Source organism: Homalodisca vitripennis, chromosome 6, assembly GCF_021130785.1.
Source record: "Homalodisca vitripennis isolate AUS2020 chromosome 6, UT_GWSS_2.1, whole genome shotgun sequence".
NCBI lineage: Eukaryota > Metazoa > Arthropoda > Insecta > Hemiptera > Cicadellidae > Homalodisca > Homalodisca vitripennis.
In genome coordinates this window covers 17680125-17702474 of record NC_060212.1, presented here as the reverse complement: position 1 = coordinate 17702474, position 22350 = coordinate 17680125, and the positions used below count along the sequence as shown (strand labels likewise).

Below are 22350 nucleotides of genomic sequence, written 5' to 3'. Positions count from 1 at the left end.
ACAGTGATTCTACTGTCATATTTTACAATGATCACCGCATTTTTCGTATTTAAATGATCTCGGAATCACAAATTTCGTATTACTTGCGTTTTCAGTAGCGTCTATATTTGAGACACAAAGCCACGTAAAGTTAGCAAAATGTGGTTTAGTGATGACAATATGATTTCCTTACCCGGAAATCAGAGTTTCCGTGGTTCGACCCCAGTATTAAACTGATATTGATTATTGGGTTACTCCTTACCGAAATATGTTCAAAACAGTAATTCTTTGCCTTAGAAAACTAAACCTGACTCAGCTTTTACACTTATTCAAATTAAAATTAACATTTTTGCATTTGAGAATGTCTGATTCCACAATTAAACAAGTAAAAAAGGCCGATGGAACACCTTGACGAGATTGAAACAACTTTACAATGCTATATTTCAGAGTGGGTGAACACAAAAACCCAATGATTCCGCGGCGGGAGGTGCGAACTTTGGTTTGATAACAGACTACCAATGTGAATAAATACACTCTCGACGACCCGGCTGTCAAAATGCTGTTTCCGCGGGTATTCCAATTTCCTCAACGCGAGATTCCCCCATATCTACTGTTTATGGCAAAACCTCCCTTCCGCCCCCCACCCCCTCCATTAACCCTGCCGACACAATCCCGAATCATTCGTGGCATTTTTAGGTTTTACCACTAACCAGATTTACAAGAGCTTCGGTTGTTTTGTTTGATACAAACCAGGTGGTTTAGGTTTTCCGTGGTGTGGTATTATGAAGGACCCGTCTGTGTGTCTATCACCAATAACTCTTCAAGGAAAGGTTCTAGAGCCTTGATACTCTTAGTCAATTCCTCTTAGTGAAATGTCCTTCAAAGCCTTGTTGTTTCTACGGTTATTGGTTAAAATGCGATAGCCACGGTATGAATTTAAATAAGGAGCATGAACTAAATTGTTGTGATCGTCTTCCAAAATAAAATTGACGTGATAAAGCACTTCTTAGAGCTGTTGGTGAGCGTCCTCCTAACCCGGTTGTTAGAAATAATCACGAAAAGGAAATTACACGAACTTTATCTAGTAGGTAGAACACACAAGCTGAGATATTACGTATTTCTTATGTCAATGGGAATCTTCGGAATTTAAGTTTTTATTTTTTTATTCCTCTTTCTTATAAGTTTTTAAATTTTTATTGCTCGTAACGTAAAAAAAACATTCTTACTAACGATTACTAAACTAGAATTTCAGGAACGTAGCCGTTTCACTTACTATAAACGTGTTTCAAACACACGCAATGTATGCAAACAACCTATAATATTAATATTAACTCAAATTAATTACCCATTAAGTTAAAACTGTCTCCTAGCCTTTACGTTGCGTAAGTTGAATGTCGAATCAGAGGACAAAACATTAAAATAATACACACGGATAATCATGGGTTGGTCCCACTCACGAACAGGGGTGTCCCCTGAATCACTTATATTTTAATTACTGTGTTCAAAATGCCCATATTAAAGAATAATTTGCACGCTATCTGTAAGAACCAGACATGCAAATGTTTGTGTATTTTTAGTAAATCATTTCATCGACGGATGTAACAACTGAAATTCGAAATTTACAAACAACTAGCCTGTTAGACGTTCAAATACAAACAATACGCTTGGACCTTACCTACTTGCACTCTAATGGTAGGTTTCAGTTCACTGTAGTGTAAAACGGTGAAAGTATCTGTTGCTGGTGAGAGTGTGGTCGATCCACCTGTAAACTAAAGAGTGACGACGAAATCCCGACCATCGACGAGATCAGGAAATAATGCCCTTACATTCTGGCTTGAACCGGAGCCAACAGGGCTGGATTTAACACCGCCTCAAAACTGCCTGACGCCACTACCTGTGAAATATACTGCGATGGCTTTCCGACTGATTTATCATTGTCATCTGTTAATATACATCCGAAACGAAAGGGAGAAAAATGTACTGCAAGTTTCCACTGCACATTACAATAAAAATGACTTATACAGAAACAGCCATGGTCTATCCAAATTTCTGTTTCAGCAATTACGTGCAGCATGTTAATAATGTTTATACGTCACAAATAGTTCTGTTTATGACAAGGGCTATTAAAACTACATTGCCTTGGTCATGGGTTTCAACTGTATTTTTCCTCAGCATTTTCCAATTTATTAGTACATATACGTCTATAGTTTTAAATTAATCGTTCGTTATCTCATTGTTGAGTAAATTACAAGGTACAGAAGTGCTATCTAGCTACTGCCTCGGCAAACCCTAATGATTTCTTCAAACCGTTGACCTGAGAATTCCGCACACTGTGGAGACCTTATCAGTCACTGCAACTGTGTAAGACGCTAAAAAGATATTACCTTCAACATTGGAATTCTAGGAACAGCCAGCTTTACAAGCTGATTATCTCGAAACTTTATCTTATCTCGCCCACTTTCATAGTTGGCCAAATAAATCGATATAGGTAAAAGTTAAAAATGTTTTTTACGATTGCTTTAAATCCATTACAAATATTTGCATCTGTGTCCAATTGCTTTAAACGTTAAACGATTAACTTAGTGTTACTTTCCTTTCAGTTTGTCGTCGTTTTACAGTTCTCCATTAAAGATAACAGATATCCTTTTACAGAAAACGTTAAACAGCTATTCCTTACGTATCGGCGGGGTAACGAGGTTTACTTAATGACCACTAAAATTTACCTCTGTCAAACCTCTTAGTGTAATCGCATCTTGGGCGATAAATCGGCCCGCATTATCAAAAAGAAGTTCGTTAGACGCGTCTATGAAGAGAAGCGGAATAAATCAGGCAGGAAAGGTGGATTTAACCTCTGAGAAACCGGCGCGGCCGTCCCGAGTGGAAGAATAATCGGCCCGCATCATCTGGAGGAATGCAGAGAGTAGGTTGTTCGCTGGCGGGAGCAGGCGGTATGGCGGGAGGTGTGCCTGGCTAGACGTCGCGTCGCGGCTACCGTGTAGGCCACAACAGTGACAAGGCGTGACACCTCAGTTAGTGACTTACGTAATAGGTACGGATCACTGGGTTGTCGCAGTCACGGTTTCTTGTGGGAATAATACCTGTCAAGTTCTGTACAGTGATACCACAATGTGGGTTTCTTTTAATGATACACGTACGAGATATGTTACAGTGATAAATAACTAATTTTAGTTAACAATAATTACAGGGGTGTAATTAGATATTAGGTTTTACTGAACCACTAATTACGGTCTGCTCCATCCTCGTATACCAAGGCTTGTAGCAATTGGGTCACGGTTACAACCCACTATTTAACAATAACTCAATAATTCCATTAAAGGCGCTTTAAAGATAAAGAACAGTTACTTTTAACGAACCTAAAACAGTGACACAAAGTAACTTCAATTTAAATCCACCGAAATAAACGAAAAATATTATTTGTCATAAAAGCTATTGGGCGATAATACTTCCGAAGTTTACGTAAGTTTCAACGATGAAAAACTTCTTCTGATAAGTCCTAAGAGCCCGGGGCAGTTTTCAAACTAATTAATGAACCATTTCCAGCCCTAATCTCTAGCAATTTGTTTGTAGTCGGGGCTCGATTCTGTGCTTTGCGGTCCTGAGCGCTTTAACAAGTTGTGCGAGTTAGTAGGGCTCGCTCGATCCTCTGATCAAGGACAAGTTCTAAGCAATGGAACACTAGTTAGACGGTAACTCCACTTCAAACGTTTCGAGGGTCAGGGACAACTCGTGCTGTATCAGTAATACCGCTAGAGTGCACCTCATGGCACACTCTAAATCTGAGTGCTGCCTACAAGCAATACCCGAATACATATGACGATCATACAAGTTAGATGGCGATTAACATATGACGATCTTATCTCCGATAGAATTGGCGATTAACAATTCGTGGAATTTCAGTGTGAAAAAAGTATCCTGAAATGGTGCGTGAACAGATTTTTAAACATAATTCCCTCCTGTTGTGGCCAATTTTGTATGAAAAATAACAAACTGTGTAAGTCATGGAAATGTATACCAGTTATAAACTTCGGCAATTCAGAGTTTAGACTTGCATATTTTGTAACTTTGAATTCACCTTATGCTGCATAAGTTATAATATTGCAGAAACAATTCATTGCAAGCAGCTAATATTACTTGGTGTTTGGAAACGTTCAATGAAATAAATGTAATACTTGTTTTGTTATATCAATCTTAAATTGTGAGCCTTTTACGCTCTATTAAATCGCAGGTAATTTGTTTTTACATTACGAGGTAGTAGTTAGCCACAATATCGCGAAAAAACTTCGCTAAGGTTGCATGGAAAATTTCTAATCCATAGCGTATTTCATTCTTGAGAAGTCCGCCCTGTGGTTTGATAGACAGGCTGATATTATACAAGAGAACATGCATGTTTACATTCCCGCGGCAGAGGAACTACAAAATGTGTCATCATAGAACTCAGTCTTGTGTATGTAGAAATGAAGTTTCATGGAAAACGTAAAATCTGTGTATGATATTTATCAACAAATCTTGTCATTCATTAAATTCGCATATATTTTATTGAGTTATTATTTGTAGCAGTGTTACGATAAAATCGAATCTTACAAACCATTAACATTTAAGATTGATTTTCACTCTACTATTCTTTTTTACTGTATGAATAATCTAGACGTGTTAATATGTCACATGTTAAAATCGCATATGGTTGTACTCAGCTTGTTTATACATTTATTTATTCTGCACTTTTCTCGTTGCCATCAAGTCTACCCATAAGACCAATGTAGAAATATTTGTTAACGCTCAATCAAAACGCATTGAGCATCAACGAACTCCGTGTTGCTAATATATACATGAAACTTCAAGAATAATTCCAAGTCTACATTTTCGAGAACTTCAGACACAAATTAAATTTTTCCAGCCCCAAGAGTGATATACTTCGCTAAAACTCAGTTAATTAGTTTAGAGTTTCCAATTACCTCAGTTTCGTGAAGCTGTCGGATCAAATTCCAATGTTTAAATAGAGGGAACGCCAATAATCATGATATATATTTAAAATTCATTAAAATAAAAATCCTTATCTTTGTATGGCATTGTTCAGGAAAAGGGTGTAAATAAGAAGCGTATGGCTACTCGGTTGTATAAGGTAAAACAGAAGGTAAACTCTATGTAACCCTTAGTACAGTGCAGTATTGCCTTATTCATACATCACATTAATATTTTAGTAAGTTTATAGCCAGAACACTGTTAAATATGGAATATTTACAAAAGATACTTACTATTTGTTTCTTTTGTTAGAGTTTCAAATAATTGTTATATTTAAATTTGTTGTCTTAGGAAAGGCAAAAAGTAAGAATAATAAGTAACGTTCGAATAAAAATGTTTCAATACACAAGATATAATGATTGCCAATGTCAAAAAATGACTCTAGTTGAAAAATGCCAATTACTTCTTTCGAAATTATGATGAATAATTGGTACATAATACACATCGCGCGTACATTTTTGTTCAGAACTTACGCTCGGCGATGAAGCCATTAATTTATAAGTGAGAATCGTCGAAATACTCCGTAACAATATAGAAAGCACTTTGGAGAAGTGCCCGCGTACTAATTGTACAAAATCTAATTGTAGAAAGTTAGGAACAAGTCAGGTCCAATAAACTTGCGTTGAACCCTCTGTAACTTGGCCATCAACTCAAAATGGCGTTCAGCTTCGATTTGACATCGTTCCTTCAAAAACATTAGTGCTTACACTCATTACTTAGTTATTTTATTTATAATAAACCGAACAAGATTATTTCAACGATACTATCTCAGCAGTGACGTGTTTTAGATTAAATTGGATTATCCCCTGCAGGGAACAATCCAAAGGGCTTTTATCTTTAGACGTTATCTGTAAACATGATTCTGTGAAGTTATCTATAGCAAGCCTAGAAGGCTGAGATACGACTTTATCTAACAAATACAGCAATGAGACAACAATTTGACTTATCGTTAGCGAAGCCTATCACTCGGGGGCTGGAACATTTCACGTGCGTCTGTCTGTCTGTCTGTCCGCATGATATATCACAAACGAGATAACCTCTACACTTTTGAATGAAGCTTCATTTCTATAAAGGCAACACTAAGTTCGACGATGGTGCATGCCACTCTATTGGCTGAGCATTAGCCAATATTCATTTTTAGATTTGTCTTATTGATTTATCTATCTATTTCACAAATCCATTATAAAACTGTTGTAAGAAGTTAAAAACAAATAATACACTGTAAGCTGCTAGAAACCATATATTATGTGGTATGTAATGTTCTTATATGTAACCACGCAAGAAAATCGCAGAATAAATAAATTTGTAAACAATCTGAGCGCAACCATTGGAAATTGTAACATGTGACACCGTAACACAGGTGTTTTGATGTAGACTTGAAACTTTGCATGCAACCTCACCGAAGACCCCTCATTTTGAAGAGCATAAACAAACTTGAAGAGTGATGATAACTCGAGATCGCTGTCTCTTTTAATGAAAATTTCATCACTTGAGAGGATATACATTTGAAATTATGATTTCCCCATAAATAATACAGTTGGGACACGAAATATTTTCAAAATCATTAAATTAAACTTCCTTTCCATATTGCACCACTACGCTAAAGGATATCTCCTTATATAAACTTTGGAGAAAACAATGTACAGAAGATCCTGACTTTTTATTCACCCTGTATATACCACATTATGTTGTAGTAAGCCCTTACGATCGAGTTTAGAATAAGAATAGTACAAAAGCAGGAAATGTTCCTCTAATAAAAAAAATGATAACAGTTCTGAAACATGAATGGGAAAAAATGAGAATTATGTATTTTTTTGGTTAAAAGTTTTAAAGTACGTAATAAACCGCCCAACGGAACTTGTTGAGATTTTCCCAACTTGTTTAAAAGTTGATTGGTGGAGTTATTAAGGAAATTGGGAATTTGTGAAGAGAGATGTTTAATGAACTCACCTAGTTATAAATCTAACAGAATATCGTGTAACCCGAGTGCCAATCTTTGACCGTACCAATTATTGGATGCTTCTGGATCGAGTAAAAAGCAAAACTTAATAACCGCTAAGCAAATTAGCGTACAACGGGACACTAAATGTAGATTTTGATTTGATACTGCAGTCGATAGCTTTTAACGATGTTTTTTATGTTTATTTAATACACTCTTCTTGTAAATGGTCATATGCTAAAGAGGACACTTTAATGCTTACATAACTTTATTACTTTACCAAATAGAATTGGAAGGTAGTGTGGTATTTGTAAAGAAACACTTGGTGACATGGAGTTTGTATTTTCAATATTATTTCAAAAAGTTTTGAACACGGTGGTGATACAAAATAGAATAAGTAGGACGTTTAGTTCAGATCAATCGAATTTAGGAAATATAAATTCATGCGAGGATTGTATTGCCTGCGTACAATTCGAATTTGTCCTGCTAAATTGTAAAATCCAATGATAATTAAAAAATAAATTAAAATTTTTAACCATGTTATCGGTTTTCACCCGCTGTGTGGACCAGCATTCACAGGTACCCGTGTTCAGTACTACGCGCCTTGTTCACATGATTTCTCGATCTCCGGCCTCGGTTCTTAGACAGTACTTACTGGGTTCATAAGGGTTAAAGTAACTAAGTGATACAAATTCTGTTTCCAAATGATTAATCTACCTGTAAATGATTGCTTAAAAGAGTTGTAATGGAACCTAAAGAAACTTATTTTACGCTTTTATAATGTTAAATTACTATTTTAATACGTGTTACCACATTTGACGTCCTCAAATATTATGCCAATGGAAATGGGTAAAACCAATATTTCCAGAAGTGAACAGATATGATGCACGATATGTGAAACGAAGTGATACTTCAGGCTTCGTAACTTTGCCGAGTAGATTGATCTCTCCGGGTACACTTTATATTGTTGCCCTCTCGAAGAAGTTTCGCTTGAATGGGGTTAGTCCAGATCACGGGCAAACTGAAAATATATATTATTAATTTTACTGTATTGTTTGAGTTCTAACGTTTGTCAAACCTTTTTATAGAAGTACAAATATTATAAATCTTTAACTGAAAGTCTCCTCCTCTATTATATAGACAATTATGTCTAGGAGTGAAATAATCAACTTTTGATTTGACTAACAAACGACGTTATAACCATTTCAATTAAGCAGTAATGTAAGAGCCATCCCAAACTAAGCAGTGATGTCGTAGCCATCCGAAACTGAGCAGTGACGTCATAGCCACACAAAACAATCCAGATATTAACGATTTTAATTTGAAATAATTTAAAATGAAAATGTAATACAGTTTCCAAAATTACTCCACAATAAATAAACGGCTAATGCGTTGAAACCCTCTGTTTGGAGAGTAAATCTGTGTTTCTAAACACACAACTCTGAGGAGGCCTAAACGATGTACAACATTCTAAAACATTTAATTTAGTAAATGATGATATTCCAGTAAAATGATACACTCAATAAATGGTTCTTATTGCCGAATTAGAAGTTAGGTTTGTTAGTTCCCAGTAGCAAGCAGTCAATATTTGTTTCCAAACAAGATGTATACATTTTTATTAATTTACGAAATGATTGATCCAGACTCTGTTGAAGGTTGTAGCGTGTCTGATAGTCGTCCCTTGGAGGTAAAGTAAAAATGTTGAAGCAAGTAGAGGCCGCCTCAAATAAATCGGCATAACTCTTCCACAACGGCATGATTAACTACGATGTGTTATTGTTGAGCGAGGCAGTCACGTGACTCATTGTCAACCGGGCAGATCAATGTGTAGACAGAAATGTGGCCGTGCACATGTGACGCGTGACCACCCCTCTCATCCCTCTGGTGGCCATTCTCAGGACACAACTCACCGTTACGAGGGGAGGCCGGCCACAAATCACGTGATCTTACCTATCTGACGAGGGTCTAGGGGGGGGGGGGCTCGAGCCGCCTAGGTTCCTCTATGTTGACACATCCCTGGCTCGATAGTCTCTTATGACAGTGCAAGAACTGTTAAAGTTTTATTTATCTGACACAGTGTATATGATCGATAACCATATAAATTTCCAGATTTTGGTATTACTAAAAATTCAAATAATCAAATATTAAGCTAGTAATATAGACGCATCTAGAGTACAAAATTAATTTAATGAAAAAATGAAAGTTACGTGATGATTATTTAAAGAAAAGAATGGATATTTGACATTACTTTTTGGGTACAGTAGTGAAATATAAAAAGAGGCACCGACCTCCGCGCGAAAACTGATTTGTCGAACAATCATTTGTGGTAAATGATCGCGGCTCGTGAAGGGAAAATAAAGATTCACTCGTCAGGCTCTGGAGACGCGCGGGCGGAATAGACAAGTAGAGGGTTAATGTTTTACCAAGTGCCAGCTCCCACTGAGAAGGGTAGAAGCCTAGGGCACTCATAACGTTGTGTTACTTGGCTTCTGAAACCATCTAGGTTATTTCCGATACCACCGAGTCCTCTTTTCGTCTACTCTCAGCACACAAAGAAACCGCTAAAACTTTACGGTACTCGTTTATAGTATAAATTATGTACAACTTTGTTCGGCAAAACAAACAATTGTTTTACTTATAACTAAAAAAGTGATTGTGCTAATTAAATTTGGTACTTCTCCTTACAGGGTGCAAAAAATTAAGAAATATAGTGTTTCACCGGTATTACACTATTATAATGCTATGGCATAAATCTATTATCATACATACATCTTTGAAAGAAAATATTACTGGATAATTTACATATGGTCTATGGTCACATGATCTGCTAGTGAAAACATGTTATCAAATATGTGCTAGAGGAGTTGTATATTGTGACATGGAAACTATTGCTATTGTTATATGTCACAAACACAACGTTTTAGTGATTAAAATCTAACCTCTTCGTCAGGTCAGAACACAATTAGTACATAGAATTAAGAACGTGCCAATAAAAAAGGCAATCCATAAGTGTAATCACTTATTTCTTACTAATTTTTATTTACTAATTGTTTTGTCATCTCTAAATGTAGAGTTATGCATTTTGTTACATATATAAAACGATGGTAAATTCCCGAAACCGTATTACCTTTTCAAACTTTCCATCGTTAACAATAACAAACTTCATGCAAAGAAAATATTGCTGTTTTGTAAATAGTTTTAGCCACGTAGTAGGTTTTTAACAGTCGTTAAAATTACTGTAGTGTGAAGCATACATTTTTAATAAATACTCATAGAATAAAACTATGTATTTTCAACCAATTTTAGAATTACATTATTCCACTATAAATATCCAAATAGGAGAGACGGAACAAATTACCACTTGTAAGTGAATAACAATAAGGAATTCATTGCATTGTCTATTTAATGCAAATTTAACCGGCTGTTACAAAAGGGACTGGTTTAAATCTCACAACTAAGAGTGGAAAACGTTTTAATATTTCCAAGCTAATTTTTTATTTATCTGTAAAATCTGTTGCAGGATCATATCAAGTGCACGATCACAAAACTTGCGAACCCACACGGCTGGCGTCTGCAAAATACTTGCTTGTGTGAACACTTAAGTTATTAACTACGTTATTTCATGTGATTTTGATATGAGTAATCGTGTGAAAATGCCTCTGTAAAGTGCACTACAAACTTAGAAGAAAAAAGAGTATATTTGGATTAAAGTTTATGACGTACATACCGTCATAAACTTTACTCCAAATATATTGTTTATGACGGTATGTAGCCCTTTAAAGCTAGATTTGGGCTAGATGTTTCACAATACAAAACATTTCTGATTTGATTTAAATTATCCGAATATTTTTTCCCAATATCATAGTCAAATCCCACTGAAATTCAAAGTAAAAAGTTGCTGCAGGGTACAAAGTGCAGTGGGAATGAAAATGTCCGAAAGCATGTCGAATCCGGTACTGGATAAAAATTCCCCTAACCAGTCCGTAGCGAAGAGAAATACTGCCCAACTTTTAGGAACGTGGTTTTACAGAAACTGCGGAGGCCAGGTCCTTTGCACCGCAATACAAACTTTCTGAGCTGTTTGAATGTTGCCCAAGTTGGTTCCATCGCCAGGTTATTTATGCGTTAAAGTTATTCTGTTTCGACCCATATCACTTAACAGGAGTTGGTAAGGCTTTTGTATAACCATGCACGGAAATTATCGCCCAACTTCACTTTAAAGCATGAATATTTAAAGTCACGTGCATCCATTTGTTACCATGTTCAGCACCTTCGTGTGCAAGGATAAACAGCATGAAAAACAGTACCCGGTGAAATAATAGACAGCAGATTTTAGTTGTGGAATTAAATTACACAGAACCTTGCCAACTCGTGCTGCCAAGTCGTACGTCCTGCTGAGGAGTTCATGTAATTTGGGGGAATATCAAGATCAGAAGATTCACAGAGTGGAAAATTAGCAATGGAGACAATTACAGTGGGTGTAGGACTACAGAGGTCTTGAGAACAGCAAACAGAATAAGAAAGGTCCACAATGGGTTTTATACGTGTTTTAGGCTCGGTTAACATCATCAATACTCTCCTGATACAAAAGATAAAATTATAAAAAATAGAAAAATTACACCATGGTCTGGTATGTTGCATATTTAGGGTCAACGAATCCTCTTCATTTCAATTACCATCTACACAGGTGTGGAGGGAACATGATTTTCCGAATATTTCCCATCTCAATCTGGCTTCTTCCTCAGGTTCACAACTAACCTAACACATGACTATATAAACTAGATTAAAATGATTTAGTCTATCCACCTGAGGAAGAAATTAGATTTGATATCTCAAAATGTAGTATTACTGATTTCCTGTATCATTAAACGAGGGGAAATAACTGGATAAATCCTGTTTCCGTTTTAAAGACGTTTACATAGGCTACGTTGTTTATTCTTTAAATACATTTTTTAGGCTTCAAGTCAAAGACTGGCTATTAGATGAAAATTCAACTAGCTACGAACTAAGCATAATTGTTTAAAATACATCTTCGGGGTTTCATGGAATCAAAATCAATTTCTTAAAAACCAAAACGTTAGTCGAAGATATCACCACTCAAAACAGCTTATTATACGTAAACATTCTAAAAAGTACTCATTTTACACTACGAGGTAAACTATCTTTGTCATCAGTAACGTAATAAACTGCATTACAACACTTGTTTACTTGGCGCATCGTCAACATAATTTATCTTAAGGGCCAAAACAAAATCCCTCTTGAAGCTTGAAAGTTACAAATGGGGTAACTTGAAAATGTGGTTGGATGTGTAATTCATAGCTAATGTATAATTTCTGTGACAGTATGAAACTTGGGCGGGGTGTTATAAAGGCCATTACGTAACTCGTTAGGTAATTCGTTTAAGTGACTAAACTTGAGAGCAAAAACCAAAAGTTTATGAGTACGTGTTAGACACTAGATTGGTACACATTTCATTAGATAAGTTGGGATTGGCATGTAGCTTTGGTGGATAAGGGTCCGGGGTGGACAGAGCTCCAGCTCCAGCTCCAGGCTCCAGGGAGCTCTCCTAGGAGACTAGCGCTACATTACTCCGACTCACTTTCCTTTTCTCTCAGATATTCCCCCTCATTTGATATGCCCTTGGTGACGTCACCTTACATGTTGAATAACATTCACACGCGACCTTGTATAATTTTGAATATTACAAACATAGAAGATGTGTTAAAAAGGTTTAAGTTACTGTAGTGTTGTGGTGGATGAAAAATAAAAGTAATTTGTTGGAGCAATGTTGGAAATATTTCCGTTATATGAATGACTCCGAAATTCTGCCAATCACCGAAAAAGCACAATAAAAATTACTTTCTTCAATTTATAGTATTCGAAAAGTTAAATTGTATTTTCTATGAAAATATACAGAAAGTAATGTAAAATCTAATAATTTAAGAGTAAAATTTCATAACCTAACCGAACCTACTGAATCTAACCTAACTTGACCAAACATAACCTACCCTAATCGTACCTATTCAAACTAACCTAACTTGACAAAACATAACCTTATCTAACCGAACGTACTAAAACTAATCTAACTTGACCAAACATAATCTAACCTACTCAAACTAACCTAACTTGACAAAACATAACCTGATCTAACCGAACCTACTAAAACTAATCTATCTTGACCAAACATAACCTACCCTAATCGTACCTATTCAAACTAACCTAACTTGACCAAACATAACCTTATCTAACCGAACCTACTAAAACTAACCTAACTTGACCAAACATAACCTTATCTAACCGAACGTACTAAAACTAATCTATCTTGACCAAACATAACCTACCCTAATCGTACCTATTCAAACTAACCTAACTTGACAAAACATGACCTTATCTAACCGAACCTACTAAAACTAACCTAACTTGACCAAACATAACCTTATCTAACCGAACCTACTAACCGAACCTACTAAAACTAACCTAACTTGACCAAACATAACCTTATCTAACCGAACCTACTAAAACTAACCTAACTTGACCAAACATAACCTTATCTAACCGAACGTACTAAAACTAATCTATCTTGACCAAACATAACCTACCCTAATCGTACCTATTCAAACTAACCTAACTTGACAAAACATGACCATATCTAACCGAACCTACTAAAACTAACCTAACTTGACCAAACATAACCTTATCTAACCGAACCTACTAAAACTAACCTAACTTGACCAAACATAACCTTATCTAACCGAACCTACTAAAACTAACCTAACTTGACCAAACATAACCTACCCTAATCGTACCTATTCAAACTAACTTAAATTGACAAAACATAACCTTATCTAACCGAACGTACTAAAACTAATCTAACTTGACCAAACATAATCTAACCTACTCAAACTAACCTAACTTGACAAAACATAACCTGATCTAACCGAACGTACTAAAACTAATCTAACTTGACCAAACATAACCTACAATAGGCAACCACGTTGTGATCAGAACATCATACTTCGTTTCCGAACAACGTTATTTACAACATGGATTATAAGGATGCCTACAAAAGGTAGGAAATAGGCTTTGCCCAGTTCTTGAGTTCTCTATGAATTTAGGTAATAATATAACTAATATATATCCTATGAAATGCCTGTACTCACAATGCTGGAAAAATATACAATGATAATTTATAACCATGTACAACACAGTTATTTTCATTACGATCGAATTGATTTTGAGCCAACAAATTAAATTGGTTACACAACTATAAACGCCATAAACACAAATCACTATCCTTTAAAGCTTTGCAATTTTTTGTCTCATAGCCGTAAGCAAACTTATGTCAGATACATAGCCCATAAACAGTATGTTGCATGATAAAAAATACCAGATGGTTTTCTCTCTTTAAGCCAAGGTACACAATAACACATGGAAGACAATAAGGATCAGTGTGTATGTGTGTATATATCACCATAGTCATGTCTGATGTAGCAAATGTAAGCCACCATTGCGGAAACATAGGCATGATCCGGTCTCTTGGGTTTACAAGCTCCACAATTACTACATTAGTAGTGCATTTCCTCGCAAATAACAGCCTGTTTCGAATCAGTTTTGATGATGACGTTGTCATCAAGGAACATCACACTGATCTTTATTATAAATTCACACTGTATTAATCCCATCCGAACATTACACAATTTTTTGAAAATCTGTGTCAATGTAATTATTTACTCAAGGCATAAAATTACGAACCCTGCCGCGGGTAACGGATAGTAAATTTCAACTTAGTAGCTAATAGCGTTTTATTCGCTATAATATTATTATTTATTATGTTTAGTTATACTAGTATAACGTTTACGTACACACAAACTATCTTGATTTAACTGTTTTCACTAAAAGTTCATGACTAATTCTCCATTGTAAATTTGCAAGGTTGTTTGGCTTAATGAGGTTTTAGTAAATAAATAAAAAAAATGTATAGGCTGAAATTATAGTCATACATTTATATATAATATATGTCTAAATATATAAAATCTATTGTAAAGGGTATGGTTTCAAATAAAAGCAAAGAAGATCAAGGAATATAAAGTACCATCATAAAAACATACGCTAACCCAAACAGTCTTGAAAGTTTGCTCAGACAAGCGTTAAGCTCAAAGGGTCGTTAAAATGCAGAATCCTCTCCGAATTTAGGGCTCAATTTCTACTTACAATCTTAATCACTATTATTAGACGACATAATTGGGCGGATACGTCAGACATCATATCATCTAATGAAATCTATTTGAATTATTTTGCAAGGAGTATTAGGATTATTCTTAAAAGGTTCACATTCTAAATTGGTGCAAATTTTATTTTATAACTGTTATCCTCCATTAAGGACATTTCTGAGTCCATACAAAGGCACTGACTTTAACACTTGGTAACAAATAGCTAGACAAAAACTTTCTGTAGAAGATCAAGAAATATTTGTTTTACTTCAAGGACCGTGAAAAACTGACTGTCATATTTTCCCAAGAAACTTCATGATAGAAACCCATTTAAGTACTATCACAATGGGTGGCATATTTTTATCTTCGGCTCACCCAGTCACTTAGATGCTTGTAACACTGCTGTGATGTCGTTTTCAATACGGCATGAAATCCAATCAGGCTAATAGCAATTGAGGCAACGTTGGGGATGAACACTGCACTCGGCCTGGGGCGATCTCTGCGTTATTACGCGGTATGTGAGGAAGTGTTTCCAGACAATTTCATTTGTTTGATGAAACAGTAAAGAGCAATTATTGCAACTGAAGAATATTTCTGTGGCGATCAAACGGTATTTTTACAGGTGTTGGGTTGGATTTTTAGTCTTTATCCATAGTCCATCATGGTGTATTATTGTATGGTTGATGTTTAAAAATACATAACTCCTAAGTATCATATTATGACATAGATAAATAAACGTTCATGGGTTTTACAATCGCAGAAGTAAAAACAATATTACATTTTCAACGGTTTATAACGACCATAATAAAATATTCTTATGAAAACGCATAATAAATGACTTACCTACGAGAAAAATTGTGAAAAGTGAATGTTTAGTCTATTAATAAATAAGAAATGCCCAATTCTGTTAATGCGAAACAAGAGTAAATTAAAGTTTCTTATTATTTTCCAAGAAACGTTAAAAATATCGTACAGTATATTTTTAGTTTTTAATTTCTTGGCCATCTTTATATTAATTTAATGTGCATATAATAAGTAGAAATATTAAAGCCTGTAGTAAATAATTGTTTTCCTTATTTTTGAATTTAGTGTTTGCACCTTGATTAAGACATTAATAAATTATAAACTGTCAGTCCTTACTGTTACGACGCATGTTGTCAACAATGTAACATATTTAGATAATCACGCAATAGAGTTTCGTTTCCAGAAGGTAAATTTATAATTTATTACTATTAATTACGTAACAGCAGTAGGAAATTCACTTTAATTAATTACAAATTAAACAACTAAGCAAATGTACAATGCCGTAGTTTATAACCTTCACTGGTTACGAAGTTTTGAGTAAAAAAATAAAAACTGTGTCTCTTATATTTGACGTGTGTTGTGGTTTGGACGTAAAATAAATTAAAAATCCATGTTTTTACTCTTTGAATAAATTTGGTTGCTAAAAATGTTATTTATCGAAATCTAAATATTTTACATTACATGTTTTACGGTATTGTTTTATATTCCTTGGCCACTTTTATATTTATTGTATTAGGTATATTTTATGTTAAGAAAATACGGACTAATTGTGAAAAAAATGAATTTAGTGGTACACCAAGACATTAATCAATTGTAAAATCGCATTTTGTCAATTCCTTATTGTTCCGACGTTATGACCAATGTAATCTTCAATAATCGCTCATTAGTGTTTCGTTTCCAAAAATTAAATTTATAATTTATTAAAACTATGCACTAAAAATTTTACTGTAATTAATTAAGAAAACTAAGCGAATTTACAATGCCATTCATTGGTTACGACGTTTTCAGCAAGTTACAAACCGACATATGGTAAATAAACCTGGACAGTTTGTGTTCAGTGGGACGTTAAAAAACCCATCTAATGATTTTCTTAGGCAAAAATGTTAAATGAAGCTACAGAAACTTACTTGTAATTGTACGTAATTGTAGAGGAGCTGTGCTTTACCAAAAGCGAGGGGGCGGACGGGGTGGGGAGGGGTAGACAGACGACACACTGTATTTGCAATGCAGCGGTGTTTTGTATTGGGAATCAATCTTAAGGGTCGGGGTAACTAAGAGCTCTGAATATCGCATGAGCCTTTCTTTTGTCTGCCAGTAATCCCAGGTTAAATCTTTCCACAACGTCTTTTATTTTCGCCACAGTTTCGCGTCCGCAACTTTCCACGACAGCGACTTATTTTGAGTTTTAATACGAACACGTGAGCGAAAATTGCATTCGAGTATCAGACGTTCTATTGCGTAGTTTTCACACTAATAGAATATTCAGGAATTAAGCTTGTGTAAGAACACACTTCCTATAGGTAAAAACGTGTTAGTAAGATTTGAAAACAATAAAAGTATGGAGCGCTTTTTTTGGATTGTCTTTATAAATTGTTTGCAAATGCGCGTTAATTAAATACCGTACCATTCCCTATCTAATTTTCAATCGCATCAAAATTTAAGAGCTCACTTTTAAGATGTTTAATAAGGATTTTTAGGGAAAACAATATGTTGCAGGTATAAATAAAACTGGTAAACAGTTTATAAACATTATTTTAGCACTGAATACATTTTTCTATTAAATAAATATTTACGAGCAATAGAAGTACAATATATAATGCAATTTTCAGTCGATTCACTATTTCATATTGTATGCTTTTATTAAATAGTAGCGATGGTTTTACTACTTATTACACTAGTATCTAACGTTAGCGTTTGTTAGTGAATTCCAAAACATTTAACATTGTTTTATAAATAATGTTTTCGCACGTAAAAGATTTTCTTCTACAAATCAACGTGTACGTTTTATATAATTTATTTACTGGGGTAAATATTAAATACAGAGTCAGACTTCAGACGCTGCACTAAGAGGAAGGTGATCTGGATCTAAACTCAACATTCACATTGAATCAACCCTTTCCACCGAAGCTAGGTAATGTAAAAACTCGGTTGCTCCACCGTGCTTATAGATTGTGCCTAAAACATCTTAGTGCACTCATCTGCACACCTGATGAGACAATGTGAATACCTCTTCACCCAGATTGCACTATATTTTATAATCAATTTGTGTCTGATACCGAAAACATGTAAAGAGTTCAGTGAAGGCGTCTTCGTCGTCGAACGGTTTTGGATCTCTTCAGACGAACGTGACTCCAGATTCCAGGAGTCAAGTCTGTAATAGCTAAGAGGATGGTGAACTGGAGCTGAACTCAACGTTCACAACACGGTTATTGTGAAATGTGACCTCTATGTGACAACTCATTATCATGACTGTTAGCATTAACACAGTTTATAGTCTATGTGTTAGCTTAGTTATCAATTTGAGGACGAGATAAGATTGAAGATTTTTATTCCAATTAACTGTGGTAAAAGTTTGAAAAAATCCTGTTAACTTTTTTTTATACTATATTTATACTCTTATGTACATCGTTTGTTCCTGTATACAACATGTAAGCGATACACAGATAACCAAACTCAAAGTATAGACATTTATTACATAGCTCATGTAACCGACCAGTGTTACTGGAACATTTTAATTATAACAAAAGCGTTATAATTTATATTGCGAGTTATAATGTTACCGGCTATGCACACACTTCATTATTATTGCCGCGTACAAGCGCATATGACTTTCAACAGCAGCGGTTACACTTTAGTTAATTGAATGGATGCACGTACAGTATATAGCCAAGTCTACGTTGCTCGGCTATATACCGCCGTGAATATAATTACATATTGTTCATTGTAGTTGTAAAACTGAGGGTTTTATATGACGTGAGGACTTACCTTCAGAACGTTGGAAAACCAACACTGTGTATTCTGCAACAAAACATAATTATTAGATAAGATAATTACTCGCCTGCAAGATGATTCAGTAATGTGTACTTACAAATGTATAAAAGAATACCTTCAACAATGTAGATTTGAAGCAAAAAATTGATTGGCTGAATTTAGTGAAGCTTAACACTAGGCATGAAGTTAAAATTCTTTTATATACGATTTTAATCAAAACTGGCACAAACCTTGTAGTGGATAAGTTAGACTAGGTTTTAAATATGTTACTACTAGTACCAAGTTTAAGTTAACCTTTACTAGCGATCACGTGATCTGAGCTTGCATTTTGGGTACTATCTCAGAGGCATAGCTATGGTGGAAAGGGTTGACATTCATCTTGGGCAGCATCTGAAATCTTGCTGTTGCTGTCTTTTGTCCTGAAATCTGGAGTCATGATCCAAAAACAGTCGGCGACTAAAAAGCTCAAAATAAACACACTACACCGTTTCACCATCACAGCCAACTAGATTACATAGATACGTTATGTGTAGACTTGTGTAATTTTACGGATTCGTTCCAAGGGCAAGATGTGGTCTGAAAATGATCCTCGATTCTCAACTAAGCGTATTCCCAGAGTTGTAGGGCGTATTTTAATGGTTCGCTAAAATTTGATGTTGTAAAAGAGTCGTCACACATAACACACAAAAAGTGAGAGAGAGCAGCATATTACATATTAAACACATAAAAACACAATAAACCGTAATGTTGTGCACGGCCGCGGTTATGGCTGTAGTAAATGTAAGCCGCCATTACGGTAACACAGGCTGACGGTACACTGGGCTCACGGACTTAGCTACTGCTACTCTACGCCTACCCTCTCCGTTCAACTAACAGCTTAGGCCACTGCTTACCAGGAAAACTACCGTTGTGGGACTCGTCAAATTTTATAAAGTTACGTTAAAAAGTATGTTCAAGTTGTTTACTCGTAATTAAAACACTGCTAGTGGAGAAAAGTTCAAAAGTAAATTTTGTAATTTTTACTATTTGTGTGATTTATATAATTATTACTTTTAGCCACGAGATTTTATTTTAAAATGTACTTGTTCAGAATAGTTAATAATAAATAACAAATTAAAAAACAGCAGTAATTTTTAAAGTAAATGAGTTCAATTATTTAATTATTTAAAGAATTATTAATAAATTAAATTTAGAAATAAAAATTAAAAACAATTAGTTATTTTATGTCAATTATTAATGTCGAATATAAAAGAATAACGAACGAATTATTGATTTCAAGGTAAAACCACATCACAAGTTATTACGTAAAAATCCCCATCAACAAAATATTATTAGAGAAAAAATTACATGGCATTTATATGTAATATTCTCTTTATTCAAACAGAAATACGAGTAATAATTGGTGGGAAGTTTTACGTACAAACTTGTAATGTGTTTTTACCTTTAAATCAATAATTCGTCCGTTAGTATTTTATATTCGACATTAATAACTTACATAAAATAAATAAACCTAAATTAATTATTTTTAATTTGTATTTCTAAATTGTATTTATTCATAATTTTTTAAATAATTAAATTATTGTTTACTATTTTACTTTAAAAATTACTATTGTTTTATAATTTTTTTATGGATTACTAACTATTCTGAACAAGTGCATTTTAAATATATATAATAAATAAATAAAACAAACAAAATATTAAATATAAAATAAATATATAATATATATATATATATATATATATATATATATATAAATACACAGTAAGAAGGTTACAAAAAGTATATCACTAAATTGTGCGAAAATAAATTTTACAGGTCACAATTCCATGTATAACATTATAATAGTGTAACATCAAAGTGTATAAAGCACTGAAAACACAATCTATATAAATATTATGTTTAAAACGGTATCAGAGGTTTTAGTATTGGATTTCCAGTCCGCACAACTGTGTTAAGAGTCAGTACTAATACCTTGCTAGAGAGTAGAGAGCTCCATTAGAATCATGAGCAATTGTTTCACGTAAGGTATTGTTCGCCGCCATTATCACACAAAGCTACCACCGGTGACCTCACCTGCAGCGCTTTGTGTCCGTCCATCTGCACTTTTTAGTCTAAAGCCGCTTTTTATTCCGCACTGAATCGAAAGACTTTTAGATGGTGAGTTGGTAATTAGCAGGTTTTATTCTCCGGATCCCACTTTATGAATGAAACACTTGTTAAGTCTCAAGACTTTTTAAAATAAAAAACCTTTTAAATTAAACCATTTCTTTGATATAATTCATGTGTTTTTCTTTATATAAAACGGAATATGGTACAAAATGTATAACACTATGTTTCGATGACTGAAATGTATGTTCTTCTTCATATATCATTAAACTCAGGTATTAGTCAGTGTTCCACCTTCCCTAGTTTGGGTGAGACGTGTTATTTGTGCTCTTGGCTACTTTGCTGTGTTGGGTACATTCTGTCCGTAATGCCGTCAGTGTACCAGTCAGGTATCACTTAATTATACCTTTGAGTGGGCGTCACCTTTTAGTCTTTTATGTGCGACGGTTTTTAACGCCTGAAGAAGAGGGTAGATTTCAATCCTCGAAACGTAGTTTTATACTTTTTTTAATGTAGAACGATGTCAAACGTAACAACCATCGTCGATAAAAAACGAACAAACAAAAGAATGTGTTGAGGTTAGAATACAACTAAATATTGAAGTTTAATGTAGAACGATGACAAACGTAACAACCATCGGCGATAACAAACGAACAAACAAAAGAATATGTTGAGGTTAGAATACAACTAAATATTGAAGTTTAATATAGAACGATGACAAACGTAACAACCATCGTCGATAAAAAACGAACAAACAAAAGAATGTGTTGAGGTTAGAATACAACTAAATATTGAAGTTTAATGTAGAACGATGACAAACGTAACAACCATCGGCGATAACAAACGAACAAACAAAAGAATATGTTGAGGTTAGAATAGAACTAAATATTGAAGTTTAATATAGAACGATGACAAACGTAACAACCATCGTCGATAAAAAACGAACAAACAAAAGAATGTGTTGAGGTTAGAATACAACTAAATATTGAAGTTTAATGCAGAACGATGACAAACGTAACAACCATCGGCGATAACAAACGAACAAACAAAAGAATATGTTGAGGTTAGAATAGAACTAAATAAAATAATGTTATAGTTGTAAGGGTACTTTTAGCTGTTGTCTTCATTTTCATAATTGAATTATCAATGGGGCCTCGCCTTCATTCATCTGAAGAGAGCCCACGGGTTCGAAACCGGTTTTGGAGTGTCGTTGTACTTGATATAATTCTGATTATATCATGATGTCAGTCGTATTTATTCTCATTTTACGCTCTAAAATG

The 22350-nt window shown here is 34.5% G+C and overlaps 1 protein-coding gene across 4 annotated transcripts in view; it reads right to left on the bottom strand.

Moving 5' to 3' along the window:
- LOC124364151 (irregular chiasm C-roughest protein) overlaps positions 1 to 22350 on the bottom strand; it is a 393724-nt gene that overhangs the window by 96168 nt on the left and 275206 nt on the right. For all 4 annotated transcript variants that reach the window (XM_046819395.1, XM_046819397.1, XM_046819396.1 and 1 more), the window contains exon 5: positions 18958 to 18990. The gene's annotated coding sequence lies outside the window, so the exon portion shown is untranslated. The remainder of the gene's footprint in view (positions 1 to 18957; positions 18991 to 22350) is intronic.